Genomic DNA, 23,319 nt, shown 5'->3' on the forward strand with positions numbered 1-23,319 from the left:
ATGGGATTACCCCTCTCTCTAGATCTGTAAAGACTTAAATACCTGCAAATGCTCGCATTCAAACCATTGTTTTGCATCTTTGACTTTGTCTATATATATGTTTCTGGAACCTACCTCTTCATTCACCTGCGGAAGGAGCAGTGCTCCGAAAGCTAGTGATTTTAAACAAACCTGTTGGGACTTTAACCTGATGTTGTAAGACTTCTTACTGTGCTCACCCTGTCCAACACCGGCATCTCCACACTGTAGTTTAAAATGTTAGCTGCCCACAAAAATGGTGTTTCGTCCGTAATGCTTCAGTCTTTTTATTACGGTAAATGTCTTAAAACATTTAATTCAGGAGGCAGTCACACTCCTTAGATTAGGTAGTGGTGTAGACCTGGTAATGGTAAGGAATGAAAGATCTGAGCGCAAATCAAGCAGGGAAGGGGTCCTCAGGTACCGTCCCAGAGTAGCCTTAGTATTTTCTCTTATCTAAAAAGTACAAGGTTCTTGTTCTCTTGTGTTGATAAGAACAAAGTTTGCAGGGTGGATCAGCAAACTGACCATGGCACAGGAAGCTATCCAAGCAGGTGGAGTGCAAGGAACGTACTCATGGTAGGAGACAGAATTGTCTGGGGGACAAATACTGTTCTCTGCAGCAGTGACTGGAGTTCCAATGCTCACGTTACACACCCTGGTGCCAAGCTTAAGGACATGTTCTCAAAGCTGATGAAGAACATGAAGTTGGAGGAGGGTTGATCCACTCATCATTGCCCATATAGGAACCAACGACAGAGAAGAATTAGCAACGGAGAGAATTTGAGGAGCTAGGATTTAAAGTAGACCATAGAACCTCACAGGTTTGTTACCTGAGCCACACACAAATTGGCATAGCAATAAGGAGATGACATGGTTAAAGCGTTGCTAAAGCAGTGGTGTAGGAGCTAGAGGCATTGCTTCATGGGCCAAAGGCACCAGTACTAGGAAAGAGAACATTCTTCCATTGGGATGGGCCCCATTTAAACTGACGTAGGGCCAGTGTCCTGGCAAATATAATAACTATGGCAGTAGACACAGCTTTAAAAGAATGAAGAGGATGTGGGAAGATTTAAGAAAGAGTAAATTCAAAAGCGATGAGAAAAAAGTAGCAATTTGGGAAAAATAAGCAGAGGAGGGTGGGAAGGAGCAGAGAGCATCAGGGCACTAGTGAGTGACTTTGGAGAAAAGTAATAAAATGAAACATTGAGCAAAATTGATGAATTAATAGGACAGATAGAAACAAATAGGTTTCATTGAATATCCATTATGGAGGTGTGGCTGTAGAATGAACAAGGTTGGGAACTGAATATTCAGGATTCTTGACTTTTCGAAAAGCTGGGCAAAATGTGATCACAATGTCATAAAGTTTTATTTTGAGGTTGAAAGTATTTAGTTAAGTCAGAAACTAGTGTCGGAAATATGTAAACAACACGGGAATGAAATGTGAGTTGACTAAGGCATAATTGGGAAACAACATTCAAAACATTATATTAGGGAAGCAATGGTAAACATTTTAAGTGTTCACTCATATTTAGCAACAAATATACATTCCCTTCAGGAATAAAAGTGACACAGAAAAATGGTCCATCCATGGCTAATGAGGAGTTAAAAATAATATTAGATCTAAAGAAGAAGTTTATAATGTTACCAAAACAGAGGATTTTAGAATTAAGCAAAGGGTGACATAGAAAATGATTGAAAAGAGAATATGAGTAAACTAGCTAGAAATATAAACACAGACTGCAAAAAGTTCAAACGGTGCATAAAAAGAAAAGGTTAGTAAAAGTAAGGTGTGTCCTTTGAGGCAGAGACCAGAATGTTTATAATGGAAAATAAAGAAATGGCAGATAATGAAGGAGTACTTTCTATAAGCCTTCACAGGAGAAGATACAAGAATAATTTTGAAATAGGACAATCAAGCAAGAATAGAGATCTTAAATAAATTACTGTTAGTAAAGAAATAGCACTCGAGAAATTATTGAGACTACTTGGCAAGCAATACTTGCCAGCGGTATGTTCCATTGCCCTGTCTGGTGGCCACCCTGTAGGGGCTATTGTGGGCGTTGCCCTTGGGTGGGCTGTGTGATGCCAACTCGTGGATGCCGGCCAGTTGGGTGGGGGGGGGGGGGGGGGGAGGTATGGCGGAGGGAGGGATGGAGAGCGAGGAGTGGAATGCGGGAGTGGTGGGGTGCGGCATCCATACAGCCGGTGTCGGGGTGCGGCATCCATACAGCCGGTGTCGGGGTGCGGCATCCATACAGCCGGTGTCACTCTGCAGAAACGGGGACCAGGGTGGGTGGTCAGTGAGGTGCGCAGCGGAATGGCTGCCTTACAGGCTGCAGCAATGACGGTCTGTGCCTGGGAACTGCTCCAGTCCCATGGGGGGGGGTCACCCTGGCCCAACAGGCCTTTCCCTCCCCCCACTCACATCCTCTCTCTCCCTCATCAGCCATGGCACCTGTTTCACGATTTTTAAAAGCACAAGTTAACGTCGCATTGGGAATTCGCCCCAGTGGAGACGGAGAATCACGGAGGCCCAGAGAATACCGGGTCAGGCCCGCTAATAATATGCCAACGTCGTTTGCCGAATGTGCGGAGTGGAACGCATTGACGCCGCTGTCGAGGAACCAGAGAATTGCGATTTGGCATGAAACCGCCACCTGCCACGATTTCTGCGGCAAAACTGATTCTCCACCCATTTGCTGTTCCCGATTCTGGCGTCAGCCGATGGAGAATCCTGTCCCGGATCTCTACTCCCTAAAATTTAGAAGAAAAGCTGACTTATGAGTCTAGAACTACTGATTATGGTCTCAGGATAAGACCCGAGCCATGTAGACCTGGATGAGGAAGCATTCCTTCAGTCAACAGGCCTTTTGAATCTTTGGACTATCCCAAGGTCAGGAAGGGCCCTACAAAAAGGCAAGCCTTTCTTTTTCCAATCTGACAAAGAAAGCTACATCACTTCACTTAATTCTGTCAAGTAAAGTCGGCCAATTAACTGGTCTGAATGGTGGAGAACTATTCAGAAAATGACCACTTGCACAATGTAAAAATAGAAAAGATAATGGAGCATTTAGATAAGGATACTTGCCTGGAAAAGGGAGATAAAAAGGGGATCTGGCCTAAATTAACTCGGGTGATAGGTCAGCAAACAAGTTGACAAAATCTTCAAATAAAACACACACACAGAACAAAACAAATTTATTCCCAAGAAGAGAAAAGAGGATTCAAAGAATCAAATAACATAGATAAAGAGAGATTGAAACTAAACAAAAACTTAAATGAGAAGAATGTGATAAGGTTAAGGCTAACAATGCCAAAAATGATTTTGTGGAATATAAAAAGTGTAATATGAGGGAAATTAGAGTGCAATTCTTGCACCTGCTTTGAAAGTGTACCATTTTATTTAGAGTGCCTCTTTTCATTCTTCTTACTAAAATGATTCACTTCACATTTTTCTGCATTAACTGTCATCTGCCATATATCTGCCTATTTCACTGTCTTGAATGTAAGAAATTGTCACATTTTATATTTATTTGCAATAATGTTATTAAAACCTGGTTAAGGTACATGCAACCAGTATGTTTGCTAAAACTGTGATTGAGGGGTTGTAAACGGGAGTTAACCATTGATTTTGAAGGGGAAGTGTTCTGCTAATGGAATATTGCTTACGTTTCAAGGACAACTGGGATGTAGATAATTTATGAGGGACATTGTGTTTGGCCCTGGCTAAGCAGCAATGGGACATTTTGTGAAAGGAACCAGAAGAATATGTTATGCTTTGGGTACAGATTATGTAATTAAGGGGAGGAGCCAGGTTGGTCTGAAAAGTTAGTTCTTCTAAGGATTTTAATCCGAACAGAAGTGTTTCAGTTTTGGTCCTGAAATGTTCCTTCTCCAAGGATTCTGCACAGAGAAAAAGAAGTAGAAACCTGGCTGTTAATTTTTTTTCACTAATAGTTTTTGGGCTATATTGGTTTGCTTAATTGGAATACAGAGGAAGGTTTAGGAAGTTAAAGTTTCTCCTTTTACTTAAGAACTGTTGATAACTGTTAACTGTAAAGCTAATTCTATTCTGTTAACGTGGTTAATTCAGTTTAAATTAAAGTTTATTTTAACAAAAAAGATCAGCGTTATCACTCCTCTCATACAGTAACATTTCCTCACAACTTTACAAATTGCAAATAGTTGGGTTCTCGTCTGGGATCCTAACACTATGTCCTCCTGAAGATTGCAACTATCCACTTCATGGTTTACTTCATTTCTAAATTTCATACACTTTTGCAAAGTTTGAAATTATATCCTATACAAGCAACTGGGGGCAGCAGGGTAGCATGGTGGTTAGCATAAATGCTTCACAGCTCCAGGGTCCCAGGTTCGATTCCCGGCTGGGTCACTGTCTGTGTGGAGTCTGCACGTCCTCCCCCTGTGTGCGTGGGTTTCCTCCGGGTGCTCCGGTTTCCTCCCACAGTCCAAAGATGTGCGGGTTAGGTGGATTGGCCATGCTAAATTGCCCGTAGTGTCCTATTGGTAAGGTTAAGGGAGGGAGTTGTTGGGTGACGGGTATAGGGTGGATATGTGGGTTTGAGTAGGGTGATCATGGCTCGGCACAACATTGAGGGCCGAAGGGCCTGTTCTGTGCTGTACTGTTCTATGTTCTAACTCAACTCCAGGTTATTATTTTACATTAGAAAGGGAAATAGTTCCAACACCAACTGCTGGGGAACACCACGGCATGGTTGTCTCCAGTCTAAAAACTAACCAGTCACCATTACTCTCTGCTTTCTGTCCCTTAGCCGATTACATATTTACATTGTCTCTTTAATCCCATGAGCTTCAACTTCGCTACAAGACCACTGTGTGGTACTTTATCCAAATACTTTCTGGAAGTCCTGATATAGTACCCTCATCCACCTTCCCTGTTACCTTTAGGAGCTCAATCAACACACAATATGCCTCTGAAAAATCTGCTCTGATTTTCATTTTAACCTATATTTTTCCAAGTTCCAATTAATCTTGTGCCAAATAAATATCTCTTGAACTTTCCTCACAGCCACAATTGGGATAGCTGGCCTTCCCTGTTTGGTTTATCCCTCCTTTTATGGTCATGGGTATAACATTTGCAATCCTCCAGTCCTCAATCACCACCCCGTATTTAAGGAGAATGAAAACATTGTGACCAAAGTTTTCCCAATTTTCACCCTTCCCTTAGCAACTGAGGATCCATCCCATCCGGGGCAGATGTCTTTTGCACGGAGTCCTGGCAACTTTTTGTGCCTCCTCTTTATCTATTTTATCTTATCTCATTTCTCTACTACCTCCTCCTTTAATGTGATATTGACAGTGTCTTTTTCTTCAGTGAAGACAGATGCAAAGTACTCAATTAATACCTCAGCCATGGCCTCTGCTGTCACAAAGTCTCTGATTGGAATCCATCTTTGTTTTTATGAACAAATATGTATAAAAGACATTTGTGTTCCTTTTTATGGCTGAATCCTCTGTCCTCGTTCACGGCTGGGATTTTCCGGTGGTGTTGAGAGTGAATGCGGTTTTGGCTGGTATTCTTGCAAAGGGTCCCACCACGGATGAGGCTGGAGAATGCCACCCTATGTTAGCTGTTAATCTGTCCTTGTATGCTCTCTTTGACCCTCTCAGTTCCTTTTTCTGTTTTCCTTTGGATTTCTGTATTCAGCTTGGGTTTCTAGTGAATTATGAACCCAACATTTATTATAGCCTCATTTTAATATCTGTAGTGTTAATCATCCAGGAAGCTCTATCTATCCTCTTGCTTTCCTTCTTATGGGATCATGCTCGGTCTGTAATAAACTCTTTCTCCTTTGAAGCCCTCCATTGCACATTTACTGCTTTTTCTCCTAACCTTTGATTCCAATCCATCTTGCCCTGCCCAGTCCCTTAAACCCATTGACATTAGCCTTCAACCAACAGAATAATTTTTTGATTCTTTTTCTTACCTTTTGCAGAATGCTGCAAGGGACAGGGATAGAATCCTTAGCTAAGGAACAGAATCTGTTGTAGGCTCCGAAGACAACGGCTTCAGCCTTCCCAATACTTCATTTGAGAAAATTTCTTCTCACCTTGAGTTGAATCTGCATATATCACCTTATCGGATTAATTTTTCAACCTCTCATTGCGGTAAAAAGAATTCTCACGTTGCCTTTAGTTCACTTGCCAATCGCACTAAAAACTTGTGCCCCGGTGATTGATCCTTCAGCCACTGGAAACAGTTTCTCTTTATCTGTTGTATCTTAACCCATCATCATTTTACACACCTCTATCGAATCTCCTTTTAGCTGTTCAGGCTCTCATGAAAATAATCCCAGTTTCCCAAATTCATCCACGTAACTGTAACCCCACATTCCGGAATTATTCTTGTAAATCTCTTCCGTAGCCTCTCCAAGTTCTTCTTAAAATGCAATATTGCAGCTTAGGTCAAATGAGTGTTTTTGGTACTTTTAGCATAACTTCCTGGCTTCTGTACTCCATGCCACTATTTATAAAGCCCAGTGGTTTACATGCTTTATTAATTCCTTTTTTAAAAATAAAACTGTCCAGTAACCTTCAAAGATTTGTGAAGGATGTGAGCTGGGACAGGAAAGGAAGTGGCAGCTGATCAAATGGTCTCTGTCCTGGACCTAGGTTTAGAACTGATTTAAGGCCTTTCCTTTAAATGCATCAACTACTCTAACCCTCCAGCATCTGTCTCCAAATATTAACGTGGATTATGATGATTTCCCCATGACGTGGGATTATGATGAGCATTTCTTGCCACCAATTCCACCTCTACCCCCTTTAACTCTTAGTCTGTCTTCATGGAAGGATATAGTCCACCTTATTCAGTGTGTAATTTCATCCCTTCAACCTTTTAATGGTCCAGGTATCAGGGTTAAAGGTATAGGTGCTAACCTAGCTCATCACTTAGCAAAAGTCTTCACAAAATTGTGTTTGACTAATTTGATTGAATTCTTTGATGGTTGATCATGGCAGGGCTGCAGCGTTTATATATTTTTTTCAGAAGGCATCCAATAATGTGGCACACAGGAGACTTACTAAGAAAATAGCAAGCCGATGAAATTAAGGGGCAAGTGGAGATATGAAATTGGCTCAAGGATGAATGATTTCAGACTGGGAAGCGGTTTGCAATGAATGACATTCTCCAAGGATCGGTTTTGGGTCAATAGCACTTCCACTTCTATACATCAGGTGGAGGCTGCAGCATTACAAAGTTTGCAGATGATATGAATTTGGTAAAGTAGTAGCTGGCGATGAGGATAATTATACTACTGCTGGATGACTGGCAGGGTGGTGAAATGGGTAGAAGCAAAGTGATCGGAGTTCAAAACAGCAAAGTGTAAAGTGAGGAACTTTAGGAGGACTGATGTGGCATGATTTTGAAAAGTATAAATGAGAAAAACCTTGTACCCAAATACAAAACTTCCCAAAGGCAACACTGCAAGTTGATAAGTTAGTTTTAAAAAAGCATCTGGGCTCCTTCGGTTTATAAATAGAAAAGAATATAAATTTTAAAAGATCAAACTAGAACTTCACTCTCAGCGGGTGCATTAGCAACAATTCTGGGCACCATCCTTCAGGAAAGATGGAATGGCCTTCAAATGAACACAAAGAAAGTTTATCATGATGTTATCAGGGAAAAGGGAGTTCCGTTATGAGGAGAGGATAGAAACGTTGGGACTATTCTCCTTGGAATAGAGAAGATTCAACGGTTAGCTAACGGAGGCTTTTCTTTGTATACAATCAGAACTTAATCCGTCTGATGAGTGGGTCAATAACCAGAAGTCATAGACTTAAAATGATTGGCAAAAGATCAAGGAGAGGACATGAGGAGACTCTTTATCTCATTCAGCATCCTGAATGTTCTACCTGAAAAGATGGTGGAAGTGGATTCCATAAATCATTTGAAATGAGTGTTGGACAAGTACAGGGGGTGGTACGGTAGCACAGTGGTTAGCACTGTTCCTTCACAGCTCCAGGGTCCCAGGTTCGTTTCCCGGCTTGGGACACTGTCTGTGTGGAGTCTGCACATTCACCCCGTGTCTGCATGGGTTTCCTCCGGGTGCTCCTGTTTCAATCCAAAGATGTGCAGTTTAGGTGGATTGGCCATGCTACATTGTCCTTAGCATCCAAAAAGGTTAGGTGGGGTTACTGGGTTATAGGGATAGGTTGGAGGTGTGAACTTAAGTGAGGTACTCTTTCCAAGGGCCGGTGCAGACTAATGGGCTGAATGGCCTCCTTCTGCACTGTAAATTCTATGATTCTATGATGATGAGGAAATTACTGGGTTACCGGCAAAAGGTGGAGATGTGGGACTAAGGAAGATTGGTCTTTCAAAGGGTCAGCACAAGTGCAGCTACCGGAATGGTTTGCTTCTGCTGTATGTTTCTATGATAGTGATGCAGTACAGAATGTAAATATTGTACTGTGACTTCCGGTGGCGGCCAGGGAGTGTGCTCGCACATTTGGTGTCTCCCGCTTGAGGCGGAATTGCTTGGTCCTTTTTCACATGATTTAAGGGGTGTTTGCTGCTGTGAGGTGCATGAGCACTGAGAAATAGTCGTGCTCCATGGGCGGGGCTACCAGATAAGGAAGAGGCAGAGGTCTGGCCGAGATGTTAGTCGAGGTGTAACAGAGGAAAAGATGGTGGAGGGTTCTGGGGTGGCTTTGCCTGACCAGTGGTCTATGAGCAACTGGTGGACTTTCTGAATGCTACGTTCCAGCAGCAAAAGCAGGAGGCCTCATAAAACCTGGTAACGGTGGTGGAGCTGCTTAGGGCGGCTATCGAGAGAGTGGAGCAGAGGCTAGAGGTGCAGGATCTGGCGCTCCAGAAGGTGGAGGCGGCAATAGGTGAGCATGAGGACTGGCTGGCCTCATCGGAGGCAGAGATGGTGCTTGTGGCGGAGAGCCAGAAGAGGTGGCGAAAGAAGGAGGTCCACCTGGAGAATCATTCAAGGACGCTGAATCTCTGAATTGTGGGGTGGCCTGAAGGGATTGAGGGAATGCAGGCACAGAGTACATGGCGAATATGCTTGAGAGGTTGGTGGGGGAGGGTGGTCTTTGACCCCCCCCCCCCCCCCCCCCCCCCGAGGTGGATCGAGCGCACAGGACATTAAGGAGAAGGCAGGCTGGAGGCCACTGAGGGTGATGGTGGTGCGGCTGCATCGTGTTCTCGACAAAGAGGTGAGTGAACGTAATGAGAAAGGAGATACTGAGGTGGGTGAAGGAAATGAGAAAGTGCACCTGGGAAGGGAACTTGCTGAGGACTTGGGTGGGACGTTGGCCAAGCGGCGGGCCGGTTTCAATCGGATTAAGGCTGCCCTCTACAAGGAAGGAGTGAAGTTTGGGGTGTTTTATCCTGTTCGTCTGTGGGTCACGCACCCAAATCGAGAGTTTTACTTTGACATGTCATTTACTTTGACAGGTGAGTCAATTTATGCGAGACCATGGACTGGGAGGTGTGTGAGGACATTGAGCTTTGGAGTTGTTAATGTGGCGAATTTGGGTCTGCATACCTGGTGGCTTGGTGTATTTAATGTGTCCGGGTGCGGAGTGGGTAAGTGTGTTTTATTGTTTTTGAGGAATTGCGGGTGAAAGGCTGGGGTGTAGGTGGTGGTATTGAGTGGGGGCTACCATGCTGGCTGGTTGGCTAGTTAATGGGAGTGAAGTGTGGATCAATCTGTGGGAGTGAATCGGGTGGTTGGGTTTTCTTTTTCTTTGTTTATGCAAGGTGTGGGGGACACTGACGTGGGTGGAGTTGGTTAAGGGGAGATGGCGCTGGACATCTTGGGGAAGGCCCAAGGGTGTGAGTCATGAACTGGGAAGCTAGTTAAAGAGAGACTATTGCTGATCAGCAAGGCAGGGCTGGCACCCAATTGGTTACTTGAACGTTTGAGGTTTGAATGGCAGTTAAATGGTCTTGTGTTTTTGCACATTCAAGGGGTTTGAAGGCAGACATGATGTTTCTTCAGGAGATGAAATGAAAATGAAATGAAAATCGCTTATTGTCACAAGTAGGCTTCAAATGAAGTTACTGTGAAAAGCTCCTAGTCGCCACATTCCGGCGCCTGTTCGGGGAGGCTGTTACGGGAATAGATGCACCTGAAGCTCGGGGATAAGACGAGGCTGACGAAGATCTGGGTGGGGCAGGTGTTCTATTTGGAGTTGCATGTGAAGACGAGGAGGGTGGAGGTGCTGATCAATAAGAGGGTGGCTTTTGAGGGGGGAAGTATTGCAATTGACCCCGGGGGATGGGAGAATCCCGCCCAAGAATTCCTTTCAAGGTAGGACCTTGATTGTTCCTGAATTCTTGAATAATCTGTTTCTTTGCGTTAAATAATTTATTCTGTGCTTAATGCTTTTGCCGTTTGCGTGACGTTTTAATGTATTGTTTGATATTTTGTTTCTAAGTTTTTATTCAGTTCTCATTCAAGCGTATACCAGTGAGTAATTAACAAGAATAAAATTGTATTTTTGACACCCCGCACCAACTTGCCTTCTGATTCTTATTAGAAGGTAAAATAAGAGTCCAACGAGGACACTGGCAGGTAAAATTTAGTACAAGGAAATGTGAAACAATTCAGTTTAGTAGGAATAAAGAGGGGAGGCTATACAAATGAAAGGGTACAAACCTGAGGATACATGTGTACAAATCATTGAATGTGGTAGTGAAGTTCGCGAAAACAGTTAATAAAGTATATGGCCGGGATTCACCGACCCGGCGTGGTTTTTCGGGCGCCCGTGGAATTCCCGCCATGCCGGTCAGGGGCTTTTGGCAGTGGCGCCCCTCTGGCGATTCTCCGGGCCCCAATGGGTCGAGTGGCCGACGAGTTTGGCTGAGTCCCGTCGGCGTGGATTACTCACCTCCCACACGGCGGGACCTGGAAGGTGAATGTGCTGGGGCCGTCCTGGAAGGGGGGGGGGGGAACGGTGGCCTGGCTCGTGATTGGGGCTTAGCGGGCAGGCTGGTTCCGTAGGGGCCTACTTTACTCCACACCAGGCCCCTGTAGGGCTCCGCCATATTGCCCAGGGACCGGCACGGAGAAGGTAACCCCGCGCATGCGCAAAAATACGACGGCCGTTCCACGCATGCGCGAACCCGCGCTGGCTGTTCCACGCCGGCTGGAGCTGCGGGGACCACTCCGTCGTCAACTTCGCCCCCTAGGAAGGTGAGAACTCCTTACTTTCGGGGGCCGTTGACGCCAGATTCGCTGGCGGCAGTTTTCACGCCGGCTTGGGGACATAGCCCCATTATTAGAGAATCCCTCCCATGGTTCCTGAAATTTCTAAATAGGGACACAGATGAAAAACAAGGAAGTTACGATTAACCTGCATAAACCACTGGGTTGGATCAACTGGAGTATTGTGTCCAGTTCTGGGCACCACATTTTAGGAAGGATGTGAAAGCTTTATAGAGAGGGTGCAGAAAAGAGGATAGTTCTAGGGATAAGTTACATGGGTAGGCTGGAGAAGCTGGGTCTGTTGTCCTTGGAGAAGAAAAGATCAAGAGGAGATTTGATAGAGGTGTTCAAAGTCATGAGGGTTCTGGCAGATGGGGAGAAACAGTTCCAATTGGCGCAGAAGGAATGAGAACCAGAGTACACTGATTTGAGCTGGATGGACAAAGAAGCAACAGCTTTCTTTAGAAGAATTTCTTTTACGCAATGAATATTTTAGGATCTGGAATGCACTTCCTACGACTGCAGTATAGGGAATTGGTTAATTATCTGAAGAGAAAATATTTGAAGGGCTATGAGGAAAAGGCAGGGAAGTGCAGAGAACACAACCAATAATAAACTTTCCCCTTAGGGCAGCACGGTGGTGCAGTGGGTTAGCCCTGCTGCCTCACGGCGCCAAGGTCCCAGGTTCGATCCCGGCTCTGGGTCACTCTCCGTGTGGAGTTTGCACATTCTCCCCGTGTCTGCGTGGGTTTCACCCCCACAAGCCAAAGATGTAGGTGGATTGGCCATGCTGTAATGAACTCCAATTGGCTTTATTGGTTGGCCAATTGGAGTATGAGCTCCCTCAATGATAGCTCATTGAGGGGGCCCATATAATCACCTGTGTAGGCTTTGTGAGCCAGTCTTAAGTTGACTGGGCTGCTAGCAGCACTGTTTGTAGCTGCTCCTGTAATATCGTTATTGTAAATAAATATTGGTGTGGTGACGGGACTCCTGCCTCCCGTGGATTACTACAGTGGCGACGAGGTAAACTACGAATTTTGCGGAGACCAGCTGCTGCACTCGGAGGGTAAGCCTTGCCATTTAAAAAATGCCGTTTTTTGGGAGGTTAGAGGCATTCGACCCGGCTATGAGGACTGGTCCCAGTATGTGGAGAGAATGTGTTACTTCTTCCGGGCAAATGATATACTGACAGACGAAAGGAGACGGGTTATCCTGCTGTCGGCGTGCGGACCCTCCGCTTTCACCATTATACGTAGTCTGACTTAACCCGATGCGCCGGACACGAAAACTTTCCAAGAAGTAATGAAATTGGTGAAAGAGCACTACGACCCAAAACCACCCCTCATTTTGCGTAGGTACAGATTCTACACAGCGAAGCAGGAAGACAGGGAGTCAGTCACGAATTTCTTGACCCGCCTGAGAAGGCTGGCGGAAAAATGTGAGTTCGGCCTGATGCTAAATGAAATGCTTCGGGACCGGTTAGTGTGTGGTATAAACGACCTCACAATACAGAAATGCCTGTTGGCGGAAACAGAGCTAGACTGCAGGCAGGCGTTACAGCTCGCACTGTCCCTAGAAAAGGCAGCAAGTGGGGCGCAGGAACTACAGGGCACGCCAATGGAGGTAGATACCTGCGAGAGGGACTACCACAACGGGTCCTGCTATCAGATAGCCGCTCTCAGGAAAAACCTGAGGAATAGAGGGAAAAAGGAAAACCCCAGAACTGCCCCCAAGTCTGCCAGGACTAACTGGAGACAGAGGGAAGTACCGGCTGAGGCTCCCCCAACAGAGAAGGACCGTTTCTGGCACCAGACAGAGTGGGGTAACAACGACAGAAACCCTAGAAGGAGGTGGCAAAAGAGGAATAGCAGGTGGGGACGCAGGGAAGTACACAACCTAGACGCCCCATCCTCCTCCGAAGGGGAACAATTATATAATATTACAACGAAGAAAGCAGAACCCATTAGGATTACCCCACGGGTGAACGGGCGGCCGACAATAATGGAAATAGACACGGGTGCGGCCGTATCAGTAATGGGAGTGGCAGCATTTAGAAAAATCAAAGATGGACTCCAGCCACTAACCCTAACAAAAACATCGACGAAACTTAAAACCTACACGGGGGAACCACTGGAAGTTCTAGGCATGCCTCATGTACCTGTGGAATATGAGAAACAATTGCTCAGATTACCGTTGACGATAGTAGAGGGCTGAGCTTAATTGGACGGAACTGGCTGAAAGACCTAAAATTAGATTGGATGAAAATTTTCCAGAGTGGAAGCGGGCAGTTGAGTGGAGTACTCCAAAAATACCCGGAGGTCTTCCAGGAAGGTTTGGGGGAAATCATAGGCGCCAAAGCAACTTTGCACGCGGACCCAGAAGCCCTTCCGAAATTTTGTAAGGCCAGGCCGGTACCTTTTGCATTAAGGAAGAAGGTAGATGACGAAATAGAAAGGTTACGGTGCGACGGCATTATCAGACCAGTACAATTCTCGGAATGGGCAGCGCCGGTGGTACCAATTTTGAAGCCAGACGGCTCAATACGTCTCTGTGGAGATTTCAAACAGACAGTAAACAAATACGCACTGCTGGACAAATACCCAATCCCGAAAATAGACGACCTATATGCCAGATTGGCAGGTGGGCTTTTGTTCATGAAACTAGACATGAGCCACGCCTACCTGCAGTTAAAACTGGACAAGGACTCCCAGACGTTCGCTACAATCAACACCCTGAAGGGCCTTTTTCGTTATACTAGGTTACCTTTTGGAGTGTCATCAGCCTGCGCTATATTCCAGCGTACGATGGAAAATATTCTGCAGGGACTACCGCAGGTGGTGATTTATTTGGACGATGTCTTAATCACGGGTAGGACAAACAGGGAACACTTAAGGAACCTGGAGGAAGTGCTCAGGCGTTTCGCAAATGCAGGCGTACGGCTAAAAAGGGAAAAATGTGTTTTTCTGGCCCCACAAATGACGTACCTGGGATATAAAGTAGACGAGTCGGGCTTACATCCATTAGAAGACAGTGTAAGGGCAATAAAAGAAGCCCCAGCTCCCACCACGGTCCAGGAGTTACGATCATTTCTTGGGTTGATAACCTATTATGGAAATTTATTGAAAATAGGGCATCCATCCTAGAACCCCTCCACCAGCTACTAAAAAAGGGGCAAGAATGGAAATGGTCCACCCGCCAAAACCGAGCATTTAGGGACATTAAGGAACAGCTGTCATCCAAAAATGTCCTAGAGCATTATGACCCAAGGAAGGAGTTGCTGGTCACTTGTGATGCATCCCCCTACGGGGTAGGAGCCGTCTTAGCCCATAGAGGAAGGAATGGGGAAGAATGGCCAATAGCCTATGCTTCGAGGACCTTGGCGATGGCTGAGAGGAAGTACGCCCAAATTGAGAAGGAAGGACTGGCGGTGATATTCGCAGTAAATAAATTTCACCAGTATCTGTACGGGCGGAAATTCACCATAGTGACGGACCATAAGCCGTTATTAGGGTTATTGAAAGAAGACACGTCAATATCCCCGATTGCATCAGCTAGAATCCAACGCTGGGCGTTGCTACTGGCGGCATATAGATACGTTCTGGAGCACAGACCGGGAACACGAGTAGCACATGCAGATGCTTTAAGCAGACTTCCCCTCCCAGACACTCCGCTGCAAATACCAAAAGTAGAGGAGACAGTAACGACTCTAAATTTTTTGGACACCCTACCAGTAGACGCATAACATATTCGGTTGTGGACGCAAAAAGACCCAATTTTAGCCAAGATGAAACATTTACTGCTAACAGGGGAACTGGAAAGACCAGTGGAGCCCCAGATGCACCCATACTGGAGCAGAAGGGACCAAATAACCGTAGAAGACGGTATCCTACTATGGGGAGCCCGGGTAATCGTCCCAGCTCAGGGCCGTCAGGCAATCTTAACTAAGTTACATCACGGACACCCAGGGGTGTCTAAAATGAAGATGCTAGCTCGAAGCTACGTTTGGTGGCCAGGTTTGGACACAGACATAGCAGCCTTGGTGCGTCGGTGCCAGGAGTGCCAACAGGGGCAAAGAGTGTCACCAGCACCATTGCACACGTGGGAATGGCCAGGCAGACCGTGGACCCGCCTGCATATTGACCACGCCGGCCCTTTCATGGGCTCAATGTTTTTGGTGATAGTGGACGCCCACTCCAAATGGTTGGACGTCCACCGGGTAAACACGGCAAGCACAGCATCGACAATTGAAAAGCTCAGGGCCTCGTTTGCAACACATGGACTTCCGGAGGTATTGGTGTCGGACAACGGAACGGCATTCACAAGTGGGGAATTTGGAAAATTCCTGAAGGAAAACGGAGACCGTCACATCAAAACGGCCGCTTACCATCCAGCGACCAACGGCCTGGCAGAGAGAGCGGTCCAGACACTTAAAGCGGGACTCAAGAAGCAGCCGGCAGCGTCAATAGACACAAAGCTCTCCCGCTGGCTGTTTGATTACAGGACCACACCGCATTCCACAACAGGCATACCGCCAGCTGAACTCTTAATGGGAAGGCGGCTGCGAACGAGGCTGAGTCTCCTTTTCCCAAATTTAACGGGGAAAGTGCAGAAACAACAGGAGGCCCAACGCAGGGGGCATGATAATAGTCGGCAGCAGAGACATTTCCAGGTGGGGGCACCGGTTTGGGTCAAGAATTATGGGAATGGACCAACGTGGGTCAAAGGCACGGTAGAGTCCCAAACAGGGCCCATATCCTATGAGGTTTCAATAGGAGGCAAGGTGCTGAAGAAACACCTAGACCAAATAAGGGCAGCGGAACCACACCTGGAGGCAGGCGAAGCAGGACCGCCTCAAGCTGGGATAGCCCAGACGGAAAGGATACCCACACCCCAGCCCCAAGCAATTTCTCCAGACCCCGTCATCCAGTCATCAGAGTCGGAGATGGACACACTCGACGAGGCCGCCGCGACACCTCTCCCTGAGGAGGAGGAAGAACAACTTCCAAGGAGGTCGTCAAGGAAAAGACGGGCACCTATAAGGTACACCCTGCCCACTTCGGAGAACGACCCGGCGGACGACACAGAGGTGACAGACCCAGACATGAGGAGCAGGAAGGAGCTCAGAGGAATGCCAGCTGGCAGGAATTCCTCGGACCTTGGGGGGGAGGGGTGTAATGAACTCCAATTGGCTTTATTGGTTGGCCAATTGGAGTATGAGCTCCCTCAATGATAGCTCATTGAGGGGGCCCATATAATCACCTGTGTAGGCTTTGTGAGCAGTCTTAAGTTGACTGGACTGCTAGCAACACTGTTTGTAGCTGCTCCTGTAATATCGTTATTGTAAATAAATATTGGTATGGTGACGGAACTCCTGCCTACCGTGGATTACTACACATGCTAAATTGCCCCTTAATTGGAAAAAATGAATTGGGTACTCTAAATTTATTTTTAAAAACTTTCCCTTAAATGACATTAAGGTGCTCCCAGTCTACCAGAAAATTGTTCAATATGAACTGTGACTTCAAAGACAAAATGTTAACCTACCAGAAACTTGAAAACAAATTGAGAGCTCGTCATTAAAATTCCAAATCTCACCCTTAATCACCTTAATTACAGAGCAGATGGAGTTCATTGACAAGTTTCATGACTTTGAGAAGGTCACAGTCACCAGACCTTTATTCTTCTCTGGTGATAATTGCATTAAATCAGCAACACATAGAAGATTAATGACATCAGAGTGCATTTTAGACTAATTATGATTGATTTTAACTGCAGTTGTGAAAACCTGTCTGCTCTTATTCTATTTTTGATTTAGGGATGAGGGGAGAGCGCGAACGCAGTCCCCCATTACTGGAAATTTAGCAGTTGGTATCCTGCATTTGGTGACATCTCAGTCATCAGCACACCCGACGTGCAACGGCCTAGCCTCGTCCTGGGCAAACAATCTTCTTGAGCATGGTTTCAACCCTGCCAGGTAACAAGAGTGATTCTGAATAGGTCAAGTGGTCATGAAATAATCCACAGTTATTAGTGCCTTTAACAACTTCAGGATGTGCTTATACCTGGGAGAGCCGCTGGCGTAGTGGTATTGTCACTGGACTAGTAAACCAGACACCCAGGTTCAAATCCTACTGAAGTTTGTATTCAATAAAAATCTGGAATCAAAAAAGTCTAATGATGACCATGAAACCAATTGTCGATTGTTGTAAAACCCCATCTGGTTCACAAGCTGGTTTAGCTCAGTGGGTTGGTTTGTAATGCAGAACAAGGCCAGCAGCGCAGGTCCGTACCAGCCTACCTGAACAGGCACCGGAATGTGGCGACTAGGGACTTTTCACAGTAACTTCATACTTGTGGCAATAAAAAATTATTATTATTAATGTTCTTCATGGAAGGAAATCTATCATCCTTACCTGGTCTGGCCTACACGTTACTCCAGACCCACAGAAATGTGGTTGACTCTTAACTGCCCCCAAGGGACGCCCACATCCCATGAACGAATTAAAAAAAGAACCTCTTAAGTACAATCACGGTGGCAATGGAAAAATGGTACCTCAAGGCCTCATAAACAGTAATAATTTGTTTTAGTGGTATTGGTTGAGGAATCAATATTGGGCATGACTCTGGGGAGAAGTCACAAAGCTTTTCGGGGGTGGGGGTATTTTAGACCCAGGCAGGTGGGTTTAATGTCTCATCTGGAAAGTAGCGCCTCCAAAAGTGCAGCACTGCCTCAGCACTGCGCTGGTGGATCAGCCTACAGATACTGTCCTCTGGCCTCTGCACTGGTGGATCAGCCTACAGATACTGTCCTCTGGCCTCAGCACTGCACTGGTGGATCAGCCTACAGATACTGTCCTCTGGCCTCTGCACTGCACTGGTGGATCAGCCTACAGATACTGTCCTCTGGCCTCTGCACTGCACTGGTGGATCAGCCTACAGATACTGTCCTCTGGTCTCTGCACTGGAATTTGAACCCAACCCCCTTCTGACTCAGATCCAACGGAGCCAGAATCACGGCCAGGGGAGTTTCACGCACAGCTAAATTCAGAACGGATACCAGATCTTTACTCAGCACCTGGACTTAATGTTCATCCTCATATTGCCTCATCGCCCGCCCCCGAGAGACAGGGCTCGTTCCTCCTTAGAGTTTGTTTTCTCCACTCCCACACTGAAATCAGTTGCGGTGGCGTTTTTTTTTTAAAAGCGAAAGAAACGAGTTGTGTGCCTTACTGACTAAGTTTAGTGCCATTTCTGCAACCGAGTGACACGTTTTCGGTCACCTGCCAATCTGGGGCCTCTGGACTACAATAGGGGTTCGGGCGGGGGGGCAGAGAGTTCAATGGGAGCCGGCAGCTTGCATACAAAGCAGCGACGGTCAGCCAACAGCAGACAGGGGCTCACCTTATTCCAGCTTCCCTCACAAATTCCCCACACTGAACAGTTAATTTTGGCCTTTTTAAAATCTACATATATGTATATATATATATATAGAAATATTAAAAATTCAGCAGCTTTCTGTGTCTTACCGGCCACGCCACAGCCCGTTCCAAAGTTATTGACTATAAACCAGCCGCTGCCTTCAGTGTCCTGTTGACTGGATGGTTTTCAGTCAGGGAGAGAGAGAGAGCTCCGGCTGACAGGAGTTTGATTTGGGAAAGTGTCCCAATCCCATCGACGGCATCAGAGTTTTAGCCATTTAAAGAAAGCGAGGCGCGGCGCCGCCTTGCTGCGGCTATTTTTAAACCAGATGCAGAATGAATGTTTGAGAAGCGGTAACTTGTGCCAAAGGCACCGGGTTCGCGGGGCGGGGCGGGGAAAGAGAGGCGGCGGAGCCGGTGCCCGGACCGGGGTGGGTGGTCGCAGCCCCGGCTCTGTTTTGGTGCCCGCTGAATATTTTGCCCAGATATGGTGAGAGGAGACGGGAGTGAAGCAGCAGAAAGAGTGAGTGTCCTTACCGGGGACCCGGACAGGCGGCGCCTCCCAGGAGTTGACGCTGCGGGCAGCTTGGTAGCACAAGTGGTTAGCACTGTGACTTCACAGCGCCAGGGTCCTCGGTTCGATTCCCCGCTAGGTCACTTTCTGTACGGAGTCTGCATGTTCTCCCCATGTTTGCGTGGGTTTCCTCCCACTATCCTAAAACGTGCAGGTTAGTTGGATTGGCTATGATAAATTGCCCTCAGTGACCAAAAAGGTCAGGCAGGGTTATTGGGTTACAGGGATAGGGTGTAAGTGAGGGTTTAAGTGGGTTGGTGCAGACTCGATGGGCCAAATGGCCTCCTTCTTATCATAGAATTTACAGTGCAGAAGAAGGCTATTCAGCCCATCGAGTCTGCACCGGCTCTTGGAAAGAGCACACTATCCAAGGTCAACACCTCCCCTTATCCCAATAACCCAGTAACCCCACCCAACACCAAGGGCAATTTTGGACACTAAGGGCAATTTATCATGGCCAATCCACCTAACCTGCACATCTTTGGACTGTGGGAGGAAACCAGAACACCCGGAGGAAACCCACGCACACACGGGGAGGATGTGCAGACTCTGCCCAGACAGTGACCCAAGCTGGAATCGAACCTGGGACCCTGGAGCTGTGAAGCCATTGTGCTATCCACAATGCTACCGTGCTGCCCTATATCTGCTCTGTATGTTCTATGGTCTATAACAAAAAACAAACTTTCCCTCCCGGCTTCAGCTCACAGACTTGTCGGCACGGAGAGCAGCGTTGCCGGGGTGTAGGCCCTCCCCCAGAGCCTCATGTAACCAAATTAACAGCTAAATACCGCCCCACTCTCCTCCATCCCACACCCTGGACAACATTCAGACACCCCCAACTCCTCAACAACCATTCCTGAATGACCCTTCTACTCCTCCACCCCCCCCCCCAACTCCCCCACCTCACACACACACACACATCCCAGGCACACTCCATCCCCCCACTTTCCCAGGCATCATCTACCCCTCCCCCCACTTTCTTAGGCATCAACCCCCCCCCACCCCCACACACACTTTCCCAGGCATCTTTCAACCCCTCTCCCCCCCACACACACACTTTCCCAGGCATCTTTCAGCCCCCCCCCCCCGCACTTTCCCAGCTCCCCCTTTTCCCAGGCATCATCCACCCCCTTCCCTTGACTTCCGCAGGCATCATCCCCCACCCCCACAGACTTTCCCAGGCATCATCACCCACCCCCTTTCCCAGCTATCCCTCCCCCAGCTATCCCTCCCCTTCCCCAAACACCCAGGCTCTGCCCCTCCCCCCAGACTTCAATCACCCCCAGGACAGCTTCTCCACACCCCGCATTCCCCAGACATACTGACCCCCACAATCCTCGGATTCCCTCTCCCATTCCCTGAACAGGCCTGGACATGTACCCACCCTGACCATTAAGCCACTACCTGAACATCCCTCCATCCAACAACAGGTGGGAAGCACGGCAGCACAGTGGTTAGCACTGTGGCTTCACAGCACCAAGGTCCCAGGTTCAATTCCCACTTAGGTCACTGTTTTTGGGAATCTGCACGTTCTCCCTGTGGCTGCGTGGGTTTCCTTCGGGTGCTCCGATTTCCTCCCATAAGTCCCGAAAGACGTGCTGTTAGGTGAATTGGACATTCTAAATTCGCCCTCCGTGTACCCGAACAGGCGCCGGATTGTGGCAACTAGGGGATTTCCACAGTAACCTCATTGCAGTGTTAATGTAAGCCTACTTGTGACAAAAAAAGATTAGATACGGGCTTTCCATGCTGACAGGGAAGGTGTGTACCTCCATACAAAATCAAACAGGAAACTCCTCAACCTATCAAGACTCATGTCTTGGATCTATGAAAAGATGACACCCCAGCTTATGTGTGTGTAGGAATGTTATTTACAGTGGTTTAAAATGTCTGTACCATGCTTATAGTTCTGTTTCCAGCCCCTTCTTCATTTTGTTTACTTTTCTCGGAGTCCATACTCAGGCTTAATGAAACAAGCACAGTGAGCATTGATCAGTTACCAGACTCTCAGAATGAAACACAAAGCAATTGAACACACACGCTCCTTGTAAATCTAAATACCTTATTTTCAATTAAACCATCCGAAACAACAAACATATGTACATCGAGCTATTTCTTAGAGTTCTGCTTATCCATTTACTCTAATGTATAGAAAGTGTCTTTGAGATATGAGGATCTCAATGACTGATCTGAGATCTACGAATCTGAAGTTGTGGCTCTGCATGAACAACTCATTTTTATGAACCTGTGAGATACTCAATATTTAAGTTATTCTGATGATGGTGATCTGATGTAGATGAGAATAAGTACTGGCCAGATCCTAATGTGGCTAACAACGTAGTCAGCACTTAATTATTGGTGCAGAGAGTGAACTTTCTACTGTACAGATACATACGCCAATGTTCACAAATGCTTCCTGCTCTCCAGTGCAGTATTTGCATTCAATTTCCAACAATGGGCATAATGCAGAAATGATCGGTTGCTCATTTGCTTCAATGTGCTGTGAACGTGAAGCTCCAATTGCATTTCCTAACGCATCTGTTCTAACATACGTTTTATACATGTGGGTTGAAATGTGTGGGGACTGGCAGAGATTCTATCTTCGCTTTGAATGAGCTGTGAGGTTGTCCATTCCACTTGTGCATCTTTCTGTAGTACCTTTCTAAGAGGCTCTGCAATCTCTGTATGTAGGAACAAATATGCAATATTTGTAGTGAGGAATAAATCTCGCTAAATTCCTCCACACCGCAACTCTTCTCAACCTTACGTATAATAAAGAGAAGTGTGTGTTCAGCACGACCCGCTTAGCCATCCTCGGCTATGTAGTCCCGAACGGACTTCTGGGGCCCGATCCCGACCACATGCGCCCCCTCATGGAGCTTCCCCTCCTCCACTGCCCCAAGGCCCTCAAACGCTGCCTGGGGTTCTTTCGTACTACGCTCAGTGGGTCCCAAACTATGCAGACAAGGCCCGCCCACTCATACAGTCCACCCAATTTCCCCTCACGGCCGAGGCACAACAGGCCTTCGCCCGTATCAGAGCAGACATAGTCAAGGCGGGATGCACGCAGTAGACAAGACACTGCCCTTCCAAGTAGAAAGCGATGCTTTAGATGTCGTCCTTGCCGCCACTCTAAATCAGGCAGGCAGACCCGTGGCATTCTTTTCCCGCACCCTTCATGCCTCAGAAATTCGGCACTCATCCGTCGAAAAAGAGGCCCAGGCTATCATTGAAGCTGTGCGGCATTGGAGGCATTACCTGGCCGGCAGGAGATTCACTCTCCTCACTGGCCAACAGTCGGTAGCCTTCATGTTTAACAACATGCAGCCGGGCAAGATCAAAAACGATAAAAGCTTGCGGTGGAGAATCAAGCTATCCACCTATAATTACAAGATTTTGTATCGCCCCGGCAAGCTCAACGAGCCCCCAGACGCCCTCTCCCGAAGTACATGTGCCAGCACACAAGTAGACCATCTCCGGGCCCTGCACGATAGCCTTTTGTCACGACTGTACCACCTCGTCAAGGCTCGCAACCTGCCCTACTCTGTCGAGGAAGTACGGACAGTCACCAGGGATTGCCAGATCTGTGCGGAGTGCAAGCCGCACTTTTACTGGCTGGACCGAGTGCACCTGGTGAAGGCCTCCCGCCCCTTTGAACGCCTCAGCGTGGATTTCAAAGGGCCCCTTCCCTACACTGACCGCAACACGTATATTCTCAGTGTGGTCGATGAGTACTCCAGATTCCCCTTCGCCATCCCATGCCCCGATATGACGTCTGTCACCGTCATCAAGGCCCTCAACACAATCTTCGCTCTGTTCGGTTTCCCTGCCTACATCCACAGTGACAGGGGATCCTCAGTCATGAGTGATGAGCTGCGTCAGTTCATGCTCAGCAGGGGTATCGCCTCCAGCAGGACAACCAGCTACAACCCCCGGGGAAACGGGCAGGTAGAGAAGGAGAACGGGACGGTTTGGAGGGCCATCCAGCTGGCCCTATGGTCCAGGAACCTCCCAGTCTCTCGCTGGCAGGAGGTCCTCCCTGATGCACTACACTCCACCCAGTCGCTACTGTGTACCACTATGAATAACACAA

The 23,319-nt window shown here is 47.1% G+C and overlaps 1 protein-coding gene and 1 non-coding gene across 6 annotated transcripts in view; both read right to left on the reverse strand.

Moving 5' to 3' along the window:
* The window catches only part of tmod1 (tropomodulin 1), a 142,776-nt gene extending 123,443 nt beyond the window's left edge, over positions 1-19,333 (reverse strand). The window contains exon 1 of one of the 5 annotated variants that reach the window (XM_038804588.1): positions 19,190-19,333. The gene's annotated coding sequence lies outside the window, so the exon portion shown is untranslated. Of the gene's footprint in view, positions 1-18,760; positions 19,065-19,189 lie in introns of those variants that run through there. The other 4 variants (XM_038804592.1, XM_038804587.1, XM_038804591.1 and 1 more) reach the window with 4 other exon arrangements.
* On the reverse strand, positions 17,054-17,216 carry LOC119970809. Its single transcript, XR_005461679.1, has one exon. It is a non-coding gene; the product is annotated as a U1 spliceosomal RNA (small nuclear RNA).
* Positions 19,334-23,319: the final 3,986 nt, after the last annotated feature.

Source organism: Scyliorhinus canicula, chromosome 8 (assembly GCF_902713615.1).
Source record: "Scyliorhinus canicula chromosome 8, sScyCan1.1, whole genome shotgun sequence".
In the NCBI taxonomy this organism is placed as follows: domain Eukaryota; kingdom Metazoa; phylum Chordata; class Chondrichthyes; order Carcharhiniformes; family Scyliorhinidae; genus Scyliorhinus; species Scyliorhinus canicula.